This window comes from Ciconia boyciana, chromosome 11 (assembly GCF_034638445.1).
Source record: "Ciconia boyciana chromosome 11, ASM3463844v1, whole genome shotgun sequence".
Classification (NCBI taxonomy): Eukaryota; Metazoa; Chordata; class Aves; order Ciconiiformes; family Ciconiidae; genus Ciconia; species Ciconia boyciana.
In genome coordinates this window covers 20,088,821-20,102,538 of record NC_132944.1, presented here as the reverse complement: position 1 = coordinate 20,102,538, position 13,718 = coordinate 20,088,821, and the positions used below count along the sequence as shown (strand labels likewise).

At 44.1% G+C, this 13,718-nt stretch overlaps 1 protein-coding gene across 1 annotated transcript in view; it reads left to right on the top strand.

Annotated features, from left to right (window-relative positions):
- SLC6A6 (solute carrier family 6 member 6) overlaps positions 1–13,718 on the top strand; it is a 118,990-nt gene that overhangs the window by 1,999 nt on the left and 103,273 nt on the right. Inside the window, exon 2 of the mRNA XM_072876160.1 lies at positions 13,136–13,219. The gene's annotated coding sequence lies outside the window, so the exon portion shown is untranslated. The remainder of the gene's footprint in view (positions 1–13,135; positions 13,220–13,718) is intronic.

Below are 13,718 nucleotides of genomic sequence, written 5' to 3'. Positions count from 1 at the left end.
TGAAGATTACTTGACTTCGGTGGAAAAGGCTTATCTTCCTACAAGTAGAGACATTCCTCTGCTGTGACATAATCTCACTTTTTATCTTCCGTCTCCTTTATTCTTTCTGGAGAAAATATAGAGAGAAAGATAAAATACCCTCTGGTGACCCCTACATCTCAAGAGTCTTTAATGCTGTGTGTCTTTCATGACGGGTAACTTTCTAACAAGTGTTGCTGGAGGAGTTTCACGGTTCTTGTTAAAATGGTTTGTTGGCTTTAGGACTTTAATCTGCAAGATGAAATCCCTCACCATAAAGAAGATGCAGACCCTTCAAGAGACACTCAGCAGTACCTTCCGGATCAGTCCCTTTCTGCCTGATCCAGCACTGTTGATGCCAGTGGAAGTTTCACCCTTGATTTCAAACCTAATCAGGCCTGAGGACTGTGGTCCTTTCTTTCCTTCATCCCTTTGAGCAGCGAAGACGCTTACGCTTATATAAGGTTGTGCAGAGACTGCGACGGAGGGGGACTTTGGTGCCACGCATGATGGGAGCTTTGCCCTGAAGTGCTGACGGTCTAAGTTTAGATTTGGCACAATGAGTGAAAGTAATAAACAAAAGTTGGGAATAGGCACGGCAGAGGTCACGGCAGCGAGATCAAGGGTTGCGCTGATTTGGTAGGTGAATATCCTGATGGCTGCGCTGATTAAATAGAGTCAGTCACCAGCTGGAGGCTGGAAGGAAGAAGCAGGGCGTTAGAAGGATGTGGCTGTGGGGAGACCTGGTGAGCAGAGATTAGGAGGACAGTTCATGCCCAGAGGACTAGAATAGCTTGTCCACTAGTTTCATTGTTTTAGGCATTTAAAACAGACTGGGTTAATCGCTAACAAAGATGCCCAAGGGAACAATGTTGTATCAGTTATCTTCCTGAGCATTTGACTGTTTTGATTATATTTATTCTAGACAAAAGAGCTTATTTGTGATGTTTCATCTTTAGTCTGAATGTCTCTAATTTGGACATCCATCTAATTTGGAAGGTTTCCACGAGACGCCAGTGAGACTGTCTGATTAAAGTCATGACTTATAACCAAACGTCTTTCTCGCTCCATGTTGCTGACCACAGCTTTGGTTATGAATTGTGAAAGAATGTTAAAATCCAGTGTATTTTTCTCTTTGTGTGCTCTGTTTATTTTTATTTTTAACATTTTGATTCGACAATGACAATGTCAGTGATGCCAGTTGCAAGTTTTTAGGTACAAGTTTGCCTTTCAGCCATTGCATGGGAGTGATTATTTGCTTTTAAAAACTGACATCTGTGGATTTTTAGTTCCTTTTTCTTAATAATCTCTGGAAAAATATGACATTGCATCAAAGCCTGTTGTATGAAAGATAATACCAGGGCCAAGTCTGGGACGACAACATCTTTTTCACATCTCGCTAACTTTTTCAGAGAGCAGTAGCAACAAGCTGAGTGGAGGTTGGAAGAAGCAGCATTGTTCCTTCTGTTTCCCTTGAATTCCTTTCATCCGTCCAGTGACTACATGCGTCCCGATGACACATTTCTGGGTCACATGTCCCAGAAAGATGGGCTATATGGAGATACATGGCATGGAAAGTATTCTAGCGAGAGGCTAGTTATGTTGACAGGTTCCACACGTGGTGTAAATGTGTATATTCCTCACATGGACTTTATTAATAGCACAAGACTGAGACAGGGAGAGCCAGTTACATTGCTCTTTATGTAAATAAAACAACAGAAATATATTCTTTCTTATTCCTTATCGTATTAAACCTGCAAATAGCTTACTACCCTATAAGGCAGCTTAGGCTAGCACATGAGACCATTAGGAAAAGCAGAGCAGTACGAGTCGGAGCACAGAGATTTCCCCAAGCCAGGCTGCATGGCCGCAGGAGAGGAGCGAAGGCACGAGGGCGCAGCATGCGGGGTCCAGAGCTGGAGAAAGAATAGGAGGCCCAGATAAGTATTTAAAAAGACAGCCTCAAGCGTAACAAAACTGAATACTTGTTTTGGTTTTGGTCCAGTGGAAACTTTGCAATGGAAGAGTTAGATAGTTTTCTTCTTTGGCTCTGCCATCAAAGGGATGCTGCTGCCTTTTCCAGTCAACTTTCTCCCGTTCAATGGGATCTAGGTTTCTCTCTCTGCAAGATACTGCTCTGGTTAGGAGGTCAGAGGGAGAAAATGCTGTAACTGCAGGCTGTCTTTAGTCTTCTCAGGTTCATCAGTCACTTCCACTGTAATTCTTTCAGCTAGTAGTAGTAACGAGCTGTTGCCCTGGTATATGGATTAAATATAGCTGGAGGCATAAACCAGAGTGTTAGGAGATTGCATACCCAGTCCTCTGTGTCCCCACTAACAGGAAAAACTGAGAAATGTGTCTAGAGAGACTTGATCCAAGTATTCGTGTCTTCTTCCAGACACTGAATAAACACACTGCAATGGAAAGGACTTTTATTAGTTAGTTATTAGTTTTATTAGTTGTGACCCTCCTGTATCAATCACAACCAATTCATTTAATCTTCAGTAACACGGAGAAGTACGGAAAGGCTATCCCCGTTTGACACCTGTGATGAGTATGAACTAAACTCTGAATTCCCAAATATTCAGAGCTTGGGCTGTGCTCTGAGCTCATCTTTATAGCCATGAAAAGGGGAAGAGAACCTCTGACAGGTTCTCTTCAGTGGCGTGGTGAATCCGGATGAAGACACAGATGCCAGGTAGCAGATTATGGGGCAAATTGAAAATGAGAGCTATTTACAATCCAAGAGGCTTGAATTTTGTCTGCTAGTGAATTTATTACCCAAATTCTGTAATAATTCACACATTTTAATTTGAAGAACAACTAGAAATTCTTCTGGAGGGCTCCATCCTAGGAAGAAGAGGTGTCTCCCATTCAACACCTTTTATTTGAATGGGACATCCAGATAATTTGTTCCTGAATGTAGGCAAGGAAAGGAATACCATCAAACTGGTAGAGCAGACAACTAGGAATCTGAATGAGGATTTCTCTTCCCAGCTCTTTACCTAACATGCATTTTGACCTTGATAAGTCACTTTCTTTTTTTTCAGGCCTCAGTTTAATGACATTTTTAAAATGGATAAACCAATATATGTTTCCTGTGAGGATACCGTAGAAGTTAAGTTTGTTTGAATGTGAAAGATGCTTAGTGTATTATTAAACGGGCTGCATTTTTACAGTTTTGTTCTTAGAAAGAAATATTTATCATATGTAAAATTCAAAACATTTCTCTGTGCCCTTAAGTTCAAATGATGGAAATAAATTAGAAAAATGGTATTTAAGTGCTAAGCAGGGTATGGCAATAGGACTATTACATTTACATTTGCACTGTGAGCAAAGAATTCATCATAAATGCACCAGGCCAATGTGGTTTTCCACCATGTTTATGAGTATGATTTTACCTCCTATGTAATCAAAATAAAGACACATTAGTGGCTAAGTATATTTACCAAGTCTTCCAAGCTGACATGTTTTAGCCATAAGGGAGAAATTGATTTTAAATTCTACTGATTTATTTTCCTCTATGTCTCAAACACTCCACATTAAATTCCTAAAATTTTTCTGCTACTACTTGTAACGGGTCAGAAATGTCAGAGTATCCTTGAAGTGGAGCACTCTTCTCCAAGATACTTTGCATAGCTTAATTAGCGCAGTTATTTCTTTCCCTGTGCCTTCTCTAAGGGCTTTCTTTATGTCAGATGCTTCTAAGTATTGAGAATCAGAGCCAGAAGTCAACCGATGAGCTGCTGATCGCTCGAGCTAAATGTAATTTAATGCAAGAGTTCGTATGAACAGTTTGCAAACCCTCTGGGGACCGTGTGTGCAGGGGTGCTCCTGGGTGCATGCCTCTATAGGCTCTGTTCAGTGCAGCAGAAGGCACATGTGCGTTACAGGACCTGGTGTGGCCACGGGTCATTATCATCAGATGACTACAGCCATCACTATGACACTTTCTTTTATTCTACTGTAGCAAGCAAAGCAGCTTTAAAACTGCCCAAAATTAGCAGGGTATTTCTTTCTCAACGGGTCGCGAGGGACCTTTCTAATGTCTTCAAGTAGCTTTGTTGTCCTGAATCCCCAACCTTAGCTGTACAATTGCTATAGTTAGTGTAGCAAATGTTCATCATTTTAAGGCCTGGAGCCAGTTTGTGTCTCAGAGTCACTGGTTGAATGTTTTTCTGTCCAAGGTAACTGCCTCAGCAGAACTAGTTCTGATGCTGACTAGTGATATGTCATTGATATATGAGTCCTCTAATATGTTTACCTATGAAAACTGAGAGTTTGACCCTGAGATACCAGAAATCATTCAAACTAGACTAAACACAAACAATTCACATCATCCAGTATACATGAGGTCTCTTACCAAACCTTTTCTGTGCATAGCCATTATGTGAATGTCAGCCACAGGAGTGCATTCCATACCGAGATTTTTCCACTTCGCCTTTACTCAGTACCAATCTGATAATAGGATGCAAAGTGGACTTGAGGAATGCAGTTCAAAGGACTTGCACTATTGAACCTGTGTACCAAGCCTGGCTGCATAAGTCATAGTAATGACTTGTGAAGGTACCATAAAATGGAGACAGTCCGTGCAGGGCCATGAAAGAGAAGATATATAGCTCATGGGTGGGACAACTGAGAAGGAGAAGCCAGGCAAGGGGCACTTAGAGAGTGGAAAGCAGCCAAAGATGCTGTAGGAAACAACAGTCCTGGCAATACTGCTGTGACAACAGCTTTCCTCCTCTGTCTCCCTGTGGTGGTCTTGCTAAGTTACAACTTTTAATGTGGTTATCTCTGCCCCTGAAAAGACTGTGGATATGTTTTTAAAGAGCTGATGACAAAAATACCCCCAAATTCTGAAACACTAAAGGAGTAAGGAGTCACTCAAGTAAAAAAAACTGTCCAGATTGCTGGCTCTTATTATATGAGAAAGGATGGGAAGGTATAGATAGTATGAGAGTGCTGGTGCAGCATAACATACACTGAAATTGGTCCGGGTTTATTGCCATATTTAATGCAGACACTGAAATATAGAAACTCTGTGAAGAACAGCCTCACATCGTGGATGCTGTTAGTTGGTATATTTTACCCTGCATGTTAACAATGCAGTAAAAAGTTGCTGGCCGACATCTTTTTAAAAAAATGCATACCTTCTTCAAAAAACTTCATATTTCCTATCGATAGTGCTGTAGACTAGCCCTTTTTGCTAAGAGAAACCTAATAGCCATGTGTATCAGTTCAGACTCAAAGACACTTGACAACCTCTGTCTGGAGCATCTGTTCACGGTAGCTTTCCCTTTCCAAGATCCCACTATACGTGCTGCAGGACGCCCAGACGTTACAGTGGTTTCAAATGCTCGGCTGTGGATGGAGAAGGTTGGCACAGGTGAACGAACAGTGTGCGTAGAGCAGCAGCCGACGAGGCTGGGATGTGCTGCAGTATCTCAGGAGGGAACAGCCGGGCAGTGGGCGGTGGAATGTCTTTGTTCCTATAGCGCTTCTTGAGACTTCAGATATTGTGATTTGTAAAGGTATTCCTACTTTAGATGGCGAGCTGGTCAAGAAAAAACAATTATAGATGAGACACCTTTTTTTTTTTCTCCTTAGAGACAAAAAGCTACCCAACCCCAAGCGCATCTGTTTTAATCAGTTTAGTTTTTCACGTTTCACACATGCTCCTCTTGAGCTGCCTATAGCAACATGCAGCACTGCTCAGCTGTTGTGAATTTGGGGTTTTCAAAGGCCTTCCTGGCTCTAACGGAAGAGAGGGGCATTGTAGGGTCTTTCCATAAGGTTGAACTCCATGCAGAAAAAGGAGGGAACAACTTGCCCCATCACCTTCATTTTATATATTGACAAACTGAGGTTTAGACAAGGCAAGCATTTTGACCAAGTTTACCCAGAGAGCAATAAGGAAGTAACCTAGAAAATACCCAGGAAATTACCCAGGGAATTCTCCAAGGGCAATAAAACAATGAAGTTCAAATCTGAGTCTTCATCCCATGAGCTGTCTGCAGGGCCCTCCACCTCTGTTGGCTTTGCACAGAGCTGGATTTGTCACTTGGTGCTTTTCGGAAATATCCCTTTTGGTGAGTTGAAGCAGAGGAAAGGTAATTCTCCGTGTCCTGTGTGTTCTGCTTTAGATGGGCTCTGGGTTGCTGTCTCACACGGCACATGACATGACATGCTGAGCGGGCGAAGGGTGGGGGTGGCTGCTCCCAGGGGTGCCTGGGCTTGTTGAGAGGATTGTTGCCGTTCCTACCCGCTTCTATCTCTGTGGTCCTTCTGAAACAACACGAGCTATTCGCAATGGTTGTGTTATGTAATTCATTTAGGAGGAAAACTCACTCATAAAGTTTATGGTCCTATTCTCTCTGAGGCAACCCAAGCAAATGGGCCAGATGAGCAGCTGAGCTGAGAATGCACAGGGACACCATCACCTCTCCTACGGTCATGGCACGAAGCTTCAACCAAATCCTCCTCTGGAGCGGCCTGGGACTAACCTATCTGCACAAGCACAGACCCTGTAGCAGCCGGCTGTGCCCTGGGCTGCCTGTGCACAGGCTGCGCGGGGCTGGCATGGCAACACCAGCTTCCAGCGGCTGTAGGAGCATCCCTGAACCACAGCTCTACCTGCCGCCCCGTTGCACCTCCCGAGTGCTGGAGGGGAGTGTTATGGGAGCCAGTGAAAGGCCTTCCCTCCCCAAAAACAAATACCTAGCAAAGGGAATACTTATCTGCCGGGGCATGCTATTGAAAAACGGATCTCAGTTCATATAAGCAGGAAAAAGTCATTGAGGCTTATTTGTATTTCTGCCCCTGAGCACAAAGGGGCTAGAAAGCAGGCGGATCCCACCGATTGTGTGTTCCTCCTGTTTGGAGATGTAATCGGCGTCCACATACTGTGCCACAGCCTTTCCTCATCTCTAGGGGTTGGGTTGGGGCTGGGAATGATGCATAGGGGTAGAAGACTTCCAGCAGGGCAGTGAAGACCTCCAGGATAGGGGTGGGGAAGGGCTGGCTCCTGACGCAGCATCTCTCCCCCATCTTCTGATGCTAGTAGCAATGTTCACGGGGGAAGGAAGAAAACACAGGGTCACCCTGTTCGCTCAATTCCAACTTACCAACTGGAGAAACAGGCTCTGTGTAAACAGTACAAATGAAACGGATGTTTCACTCTGCTACTGATAAGTTTATCAGTAAAGCCAACATGTACCCTGGGCCCCTAGAAAAATATACAGAAAATGTGTTAAAGAAAGAGAAGCTGAGGGTCCTCAGCTAACCCCCAGCTTACTACACCCTGGGTATCAGTGTTTGTGCTTTGGGACTTGTCAATCATTGCTTCAGCCAACGTGACTCCAAGGTTGGGACGTTCTCATCTGTAACCACAAGGCCCAATCTTACCCGGGCTTTAGCTGTTGTAAGCGCTATCAAGATGGATGACAAAGGACTGTTGCAAAGGTGCTAGGGAAGATGAAAGCACAGCAGCGGCACACAAGGAGTGTGGTTGCTGCTGGGGATCACCGTGGCAAGGCCCTGCTGGACCTTGGGTGAGAGGTGAGGCAGTGGCCTCTCCAGCTGGAATTGTCCATGAACAGACCATTGTCCTTTGCAAGGAAGCAAAGAGAAAACTGTCTCTTCTGCATCTTGACTGTGGCACTGAGCCAGTATTGCCTCACCAAGGGCTCGGCCTCCAGCTCGGAGGTCTCACAGCTCCAAAATGCCTTGCCCATGTTGCCTCAGGTGCCTGCTCCGGCGTCCTGTTACACACGGACCATTTTGGCTGACTGGATTTTGTTCCCTGCAAGTGAGTGGCTGGGAAGGAGGTGTGTTTCGTGGAGCTTATAATAGAAAGCTTGCTTTGACCTCCACTACAGAGAGATTAACACCATTCCAGAGTGATATAGTGCATGTTTTTTAAGGGTCCAAAGGCAATTCCTGTTTACAGAGCAGGACTGGAAGAACCTTGTAGCATTCAGGCTAGGGCGGCGGCTGTCGGGGATTCCTTCTCTATTGCTCCTTTTTCAGGTGGACTTTTGCCCTGCTGAGGGAGAAGTTGAAATGCCCCGCAGATGGCTGAGCCGGGCTGTTGCGGTTGTGCAAAATCACACTGCCTGTCTCTGAGACGAGAGAATGAGGAAATTCTTGCACCTGCCCCTATCCCTTCTCATCAAAGGAAGCCACATCAGAGCTCCTTTGGGGTGATTCTTTCTGGTTTGGGATTTTTAAAGTTTCTTTTAGAGACTGTTCGGCTGAGATCCACAGAAAGTTTGCCAATCCTTATGAAAAATTTGTCATTGATAGTAAAGATCTATTTGAAATAGCCGCAGACTTCCTTGAGTTATTCAGCTCTGCAGACACAGTCTTAAATGCTTTGATCCATAGTGGTCCGACCTGCTATCATCCTAATTATATGCTCGTGCCCAGCACCATTGCCTTTATCAGTGTACGGGCACTGAGAGCTGAGCCTGTGGTTCTGCTCCCACCATGCCCACTTTTCCAAGAAGTATGAAAGGCTGAAAGCACTCTGAACAAGCAACGTATCCATCTGCTAATAGCATCAGCCCTTGCATTTTTATTCATCTTTCCAGAAACCAGAACGTACAAGATCTCCTTTCCAGGTAAATGTATTCTCATGTCCGTGAGTAGCTTGATGCAAGTCAACCATCTGAGCCTTGGTGTGCCAGTGGGGAGTCAGAAGTGGCATGAGCCTGGACTCCACTGTCTAATGTATTCCCTGGAACAGTCCTGGAGAGAAAACGCAAAAAGGCTATACACCCAATGGAATAAATTCATCATTTCACTGATGCCTGATTCTGCTGTATTGTTATTTGCCTCCTTAAATAGCAGAACATTCCTCTGAATTTTATTCATCATTTCTTGACTGATATTGTGCTCAAAACGTTCACGTTTCTCCAAACTGAGGCACCTAATCTGAGTTACATGCCTTTAGTCAAAAAGGAGTTATGCACTGACCCATTGTCAGGGCCCAAAACTTAAGGTGCTTTTTGGAAAAGTGGCCTTTAATAAGCTTTTGTGTTTTCTTGTATGATTGTAGTCTGAGACTCAATGACCCATGGATGCCTCTCTAGGTGGGACATATTTAGCTTGTTATTAACTGTTACCTTATAGAAGGACAGTCATGTTCATACACTGGCAGGGAACAACTAAGACTAGAGTCGGAGGCAGGGATTTTAGATGTTTTTGGAGACTTAAATTCAGATTTCTAGGTGCCAGCAGCACTGAAATGAGAAGATACATGAACATGGAAATCCAGAATCTAGGATATTAACAGTATGGAGCTCTCCCTGAAGGAAAGCGCGAAGCACGCTTAGCATACGCAAAGCTGTATTATTTACTCCGGAAAGATCACGCTGAGAGTTGATGACACACCTTCCTTCCCCTCTCTACTTCTCATTTTCTCTCTGTATCGAGGCCCTCTGATCTCGGAAATTATTTACATCTCCTCTGCAAACCATGACTATACTTTCCTCTCTCTCTCTCTCTCTCTCATGCTCTTTTTTTGCACAATGCTTTTGGTGCATTTCGTCCTGTTGACTTCAACCCTCTCCCAGCAATGCACGCACAATCGGTGACGGTGCAAATCGCTGCTGCCTTTATTGGCACCAACCATAACGCGATACAGCTGTTGTCTGCTGGCCTGGGATTTTCCGAGGGCTCCTGCGGCAGAGCAGGTTGCAGACCGATTGAGACATGTTTGGTGGTTCAGCCAGGTTTGCCACAAGGGGGGGCGAAGAACAGAAACCGTCTGTGGAAATTTACTGACTCTCTGAAGATCTCATGACTTCTTGCTAAATCTGAAAATTCCCAGTACAACATGAATAATTGTTTCTAAACCGCCTGTGCGGCCTTTCGTCATTTACCTGAGTATTGCATGGTCACTGGTGGTTTTTTGTCAGTGATAGACAACAGTCTGTCATTTGCCAAAGGGATGGAAGATAAGGAATTCTTTAGTCAAGACACTAGTTTCTAGTACAAAGGACTTCCACACAGATGGTGAATTTGAAAAATATATATATTCAACAAATTAGCACATAGTGTGCCAACTCTTGTGAAATATGTGCACATTAGGAGTATGAGTGGGAGCAAATAAGGTTGTGAGGAATCTTTCTGTGCCTTCTGATTTCAAATAGCGCTTTGCAAAGAAGTCTTTTTCTTGTCTCTTTTTTTTTTTTTAATGTAAATATGTACGAAGCTCTTTAAATCATCTAAAGTGGATCATGGTTATGACTACAAGATAAGGAGGGATTTGTCTGTCTGACAAACTTCCCCTTTGTTTTTAGTGAAGGTTGGTATTTTTAGAAGTGGTAAAATACCAGTGCAAAACGCAGGGCGTAGTGTAAATTGGAGTTCTGCCAGTTCACGGGCTGACCAAAAACTGTTAAAATGCAAGATGCTTCAAGGCCCAGCTCTGTGTCCCACACAAGAAAAGCCTCCAGTGATGTCTCTAAGGAGAGCTCTCAGTCTCCAGCCCACAAAAGATCAATGTAATGCCGACTACAAAGTCAGTAGGAATTTTGCTGTTAGGACAATTAATGTTCTTAGTCGTCTTTATACTGGACCATATCATCTACCCATCAGAATGAATGGTGTTTACTTAGAAAATTGAGGGAGGGAGGGAGGGAGAGAGGAAAAAGCCAGGAGAAACCAGAGAAAAATGCCCCGAGTCTGCGCTGTGCTTCCGGGCAGGGCACAAAGTGAATCTGAAATAACATAATTTCTAAACAAGCCATGGCTAGAAGTAGAAACTGCAACGGTGATAAGACCACCGGTGCAGTCAACTCAAGCACTATTAAAGGCGATAGCCAGCAGAGCCTGCAAAGCTGGTTCAGTGCACGGTGCATGGCCCTGATAGTGCTGGTAATGCTGTGCAGGCTGGTTTTGCTTTAAGAGTTTTGATAAGGCTTTGTAAAGACAAGGGGCTGGCTCACGTGCAGCTGTACTGAAGTCATGCAGATGGAGATCTGCCTACTTAGGATTGCTTTTAGGGCTGGGGATGAAGGGACAAGGTAAGAAGCTGTACATGTTCCATATGGTGTTCCCTATAGTGGGGTCCATTTTCTAAGCCTTTGCTGAGGCACTGCTGTGCTGCAATACTAATTCAAATACTAACAAAACTGTAGCAATTTAGGGCAGGAATAGGATATTTGCAGGTGGATAATTAGCTAACTGGATAATGATGATCTCCTGTTATATGCAGCCAAACATTTGGTTCGGTACAGCATTTAAAGCAAGATAAAACATACTGAGATTTGACATATTGAAAATTCTCTGGATCTGCCCAGGAAAGGGTAAAGAAGATAATCCCAAAGACCCCAAGAAAATTTAAAAAACACTTAAGAGCAGAAAACGAAACCCACAGAAAAAAGCAGACACATTAAAGGCAGCAAGATTGCAGCCCCATACATCGTATAAAATGAATGCAGTTCATCGTGCCGAATTGTTCATGCTCAGACCATACATGTTCAGTTCTTGACAAAGTAATCTCTTTACAAAGCTAAATAATGCAGCAGAGTCAGCTAAGAACGAGTTATAAACAAAGAAGCTATTCAGCTGTCAAAGCAATTTTCAGCTATATTAAAACAGAATAGGATGGGACGGATTCTGCCGAGCGCTGTCCCGGGAAGCGGGTGGTGTTACATGTGTGTAAATCGCGTGGCGAGAGGGAGTGCGTGCGCGCACGGGCGGCCGCCCACGCAAACACATGTACACACACGTGCGCAGGATAATCGCCCGTCGCCTTCCTCAGCTCACGTTAGAAAATGCAAAATGCTTATTTAAACTGCATTTTCTGTCTGCACTTGGGGATGTCACCAAGTTCTGTCCATTCCAATGACGTGTTTTGTTTCCATAGAAACCAATGTACTTTGGAGAGGGAAAAGCAGAAGGAGACTGAGAAAAGCAGAAAAATCAAGCAGAATAAGAGAAGTGTGCGGTGTGAATAGATCATTTGGGTCGTGGGGCTTTTAACAAACTGACTTACTCGTTAAGGTGGAAAGATGCCTTATTTATTTGTGGGTACGTCACCCAGAATAATTCAAATCCATTCAGATGTATGTGAATTAAATGAATGCAGCATCCTATTTCTCCATATATACTATCCACCGTCAGACAGACTGTGTCTGCACAAGAGAGGCCAGGCTTCCAGTGTGCTTTCTGCTGACACATGACTTTTGCTCTTTGCTATGTCTCTGGTGTCATTAGCAGGTGTTTCCTATCTTCATCCCCAAACTGGGGAAGGAGGCAGGGCCTGGGAAACTACGGATTGCAACTAAGGTTCAATGAAATACCTGTCAAGTCTCCCACAAAAAGCTGTGTATGATCTGTACCTCCCAAGGGGTAGGCGGGGCAGGGAGAGGCATGCTGGAGCTATTCTATGATTTTTTCCTTCTGAAACCAGCCAACTTGCCATTGAATCATTTAATCGCTAATTAAAAATCCTGGATAAAACAAGCTGCCTACAGCTTTCTGGCAAACATCCCACTGACTTCAGTAGGGCCAAGATTTTACCCTTTCCTTGACTGCAGAGCTTGTTTGTTGTCACTTCTTTTTCTCTAGCTGTTCTATGTGGTTTATGCCAGATTTTTTCTCTTAACTGCATGTTTTCTTTTCCTTTTCTGAAATATTATCTTACTTCAGCTCCAGACTATATGGACCCCAAGAGGTAGTCCATGACGAGGCTAGCTGTGTTTCACCCATGTGAATGGATGTGGCCTAGGAGAGGACAAGGAGTAGATGTGAGGGCAGTAGGAATTTCAGCAGCTAAAGGCTTCCTTGAGCACCTCTGTGCCGGCAGGCATCTCGACTTGCAAGTCCCTGTTGCCAGAGCTATGGAGTGCTTATGGGGTCCCTCAGCTGGTATCCGACCAGCTGGAAAAAGGATGGACCACTGTAGCCTAGAGCACCAGCCTTTCACCACCCAGGGCTGAATGCCAGGAGGAGAAACAGAATCCTACATGTGTGTATCCTATATGTGCGAATGCTGTTGGTAACGGAGTGAAATTCCCGTTCTGTCTGTGCATATTCTTTGGTGCGTGTTTCTCCTGTCTTCCCTTTCTGTATTTACCAGTCATATCCTCTGTAACTGTGCTTTCAGAGACTGCCTTAGAAGAGACCTATGCCATTTTTGCCTGGAGCTGAAGAACTCTAAGATGCACCGCCGCTGGCTGCTTGCTTGAAGGTAGGGATGTGCCAACAAACCCTGCTTCCCGCGGGCTTTTTGGCAGAGCGCGCTCGACTTTCTGCTGTGTTCTTCATGAGAAGCTACTCTTGGTCACACAGGGCCTATGTATGAGGGACCTGAGCCAAAAAAAATTCCCAGGACCTACTGCATTCTTCAAAGCTTAGGGCACCAGGGTACGGATCGACAGCAAACACCCTAATCCCTTACCAACAGATTGGGTGGCAAAACCCCCAGCAGTCGCCTGTAGTGTTGACATGCTTCGAGCCCATACTGTTTCATTTATCTTTGTGCATCCAAATCCATGATATCTAACAGTACTGACAGTTAGAGTCTCATTTGCTGGTTCATCGACAAATTATAAGAATTAAAAAGAAACTATGTGAAGGGAGATATGATTTTGCTGATCAGCTCTAATCTTGGTTGTTTTCCTTGGTTTTAAATAGTGAATTTTAGAAGTTATATGTTAAATGCTCTGCTTCACTTCTTCGTATCCAGA